At 51.0% G+C, this 3,170-nt stretch overlaps 1 pseudogene; it reads left to right on the forward strand.

The window, feature by feature from the left end:
- The first annotated feature begins 1,186 nt into the window (after positions 1–1,186).
- LOC116923923 lies at positions 1,187–1,784 on the forward strand (annotated as a pseudogene).
- The last annotated feature ends 1,386 nt before the right edge of the window (positions 1,785–3,170 follow it).

Below are 3,170 nucleotides of genomic sequence, written 5' to 3' on the forward strand. Positions count from 1 at the left end.
GTTATGCCAAGCAAGCACTTCTCCTACACGAAGCAGACCCCTCCCTCACGCCTAGTAACCAAAAAAGGACCTTCTTCCACAGCCAATATTGGCACTCCCGTATCCACGATATTCCGGAAGACACGTTTATCTTCGACCTCCATCATCATCTGGAAGCTAACGGCCGAATCCGCCTAAGTGATGAGCACACCAGGGTCTCGTTGCTATCCCTTCTAGCGCTATACCCTTCCCTTGATACTCCAGCCAAATTTTTCAAATTTTCAAACCTGCGGACGGGGTACACGCTAATTCTACCTCGTTCGTACGAAAGCAGTGATTCCGCCCCATCCATCGACGCCCCAACCCCACCGCTGAGAACCGAGGCAGTACAGAGCACCGAGGAGCGGCTTATCGACGTAACCACCCAAGATTTCGCCAAAACCCGCCCCAAACTTACCCGATCCAACCAATTTCAGCCCCGTGACGACCTCGGATTCCAACCCAATCGAAAAAAACACCAGGGAACCCCACTTCCCGCCAGGAGACAGTTCAATTCACACCTTCGACTTTGACTAACTCGCATATCGCGTCATCAACTATGTCCCACCACCACACCCTACATCCAACACCAGTGTCCGCCACCCACCTACCCCACGTTGATGAAGACACCGTCAAACAGGAAGGTGTCATTTACACCAGGGCTCCCTTTGTATGGGGCGGTTGCAAGCAAACCATCTCCAGTACAGCCGGGTACGTTCTTTGAGACGTACGAAAAAAAGTTGACCCGAATCATAGAAGCTGGCATCAACATGAAGACAGTGATCAGTCCCGCGAGAATCCTTACCCAAGCAGAGCAGAACCAACCCACGGCAACCACAGACATCCCACCAGGAACCACCAACCCGAAACCGCGTTCAGCACTACAGGGGGTCATCCCCTTACCAATACCACAGTGGGGCTATAACACACCCCACATCAATCCATTTGCCTCATCTGGACAACCCTCCCAGAGTATTGCCCCCCCCCCCTCCGGTTTCGTAGCTTCGACACCAGTCAACCCGCCATCCAGTGGGCAACAAAACCCCCACCAGCTAAACACACAACCGCCCTCCACCTCACATCCAGGGATCCCAAGTACCAGTCGTCCCTTATCCGTATTAAGTGTAACCGTAGTTGACAAAATTAGAAGGCCCAACAAGAACAGGCAATGCAAGCGTTTAGCTCGGTTGCGATCTTTTGTGATAAGCAGAGGTCCGACCGTTTCGACGACTGGGCGGCTCACCTTGAAGCCACGCTAGACTTGGGAAATTTCAAAAAGTCGCGTAAACTCCGCCTCATGCGCCCGAAGCTGTATGGGGAGGCCGCAGAGCAGTTTGATAACTTCAAATTGGATAACCCCATACGAGCGCAAGAGTACTCAGCTGTCAAAGAAAGGCTGCTTAACGCAGCTGCCACTCTACCGAGACAAGATCCCAGCGGAGCGCGGAATTCAACAACATAAGGAGAGGACCAGAAGAAAACATGCGTCGCTATGCTAACCGCGTCCGGAAAGCATTCTATAAGGCCTACCCCATGGAAGGCGTGTTGGATGCAGCCACCACCGCGTCGAGGGAGAAAATATGATGGACAGGTTTATAGAAGGGCTCCAGCACGACTTGCAACCGTGGCTAAAGCATAAACAGTTCAACTACTTCAAGGCGTTGATTGACAAGGCAGAACTTGCCGCAATGGCTATTGAAGAAAACCAGACATGCGTACGCATACACGTGGCATATAGCTCATCCAATATTGAGCAATCGAAATGAGTTAGCGGTAATACTCGAAGCCCTCGAAAAACTTAACACCAAGATTGACAGAACCATCACCGTGCTAACATCGGAATTTCAACAGAGCCTCGCAGACATGAAGAGAGAGCTAGCTCTCCGGCAGCCCGGTCCCTACCCAAAAACTAGGGACCATAATCTCGCACAACCAGAAGCCTTCAGAAGAGCCTCCGTGTTTTGTATTTTCCACCACGCATACGGGTTCCATACGACGGAAAACTGTTTCACAAAGTACCAACAAAGGAACGACATCTGCACCACCTGTCAGGAAGTGGGTCACCGCCGCAATTTCTGCCCCACCATAAAAAACAAGAGGCCCCCACCACCCGCCGAAAATCACCACGAAGCGCCCCAAGCACGAGTGGGCATTCTGTGGTCTCAGGCGGAAAAATAAAAGCCACCGAACCGCAGGTTGGGCCACTCAGTGGATACCCGAAACCCCAACAAATAGTCCAGTCCGTATCCAAAAGCCCCACCACTCCGAGAATAAGGCTACAAATAGGGAATGGATCTTTTAATGCCCTTGTAGATAGCGGAGCGGGGAAAAGCCTAATTAATAGCGCGCTTTTCAACAAGCTACGACAGCAGGACGATAACCTACCACATTCAAGGGAGGTAGCCGTAGACCTCTTTGACATCAGTAACAGGCCCCTGATCTGCAATGGAACCGTAGTAGTCAACGTACTTGTCGAGGACGAGAGGCCCCGTGAACCCTTCCAACAAGAGTTCATTGTCGTTCAGGGAATTATGGAACAATGCGTACTAGGTTTAGACACTCTTTATCAACACGATTTCGTGTTTTTTTTATTTCGATCCGACATTTCCTGTTGCTTCCTCAAAGACTCCCGACTACCCCCCGGGCTACAAGTTGACCCCTACGTCTCTACGAAGCCAAACGAAAGGTTTTTCCAAATCGCCCTAATCAATGAGACCAGTCATACCATCATCCTCCCACGCCACAATACACTGGGACATGTGTCCTTTAAACCACGTACTCGCGTAGCAGCCTGCTCCAACCAACCAAGCAACCTTCCGCCCGATATTCTCGAAGCTTCCTTCCCCAACGTCACAGAAAATGTCAAGAACGGCTTGCACAACCTGCTCTTGGCAAATCAACATGTCTCTGCCTTCAAAACCAGCCACGTGGGCCACACAGGGCTAGTCATACACGTAATCGACACCCAATGTCTGGTCCCAGTCCACCGGAGACCCTATAGGGCATCCCTACACCATAAGGAAGCTTCGAAGAAGATCATCGAGGAGCTTCTAAATAATAATATCATCCGGCCTTCAATTTCCCCGTAGGCTGTCCCAATCGTACTCGTAAAGAAGAAAACGGGAGACGACCGCCTGTGTATAGATTATCGG

This window comes from Daphnia magna, linkage group LG5 (genome assembly GCF_020631705.1).
Source record: "Daphnia magna isolate NIES linkage group LG5, ASM2063170v1.1, whole genome shotgun sequence".
Lineage (NCBI taxonomy): Eukaryota > Metazoa > Arthropoda > Branchiopoda > Diplostraca > Daphniidae > Daphnia > Daphnia magna.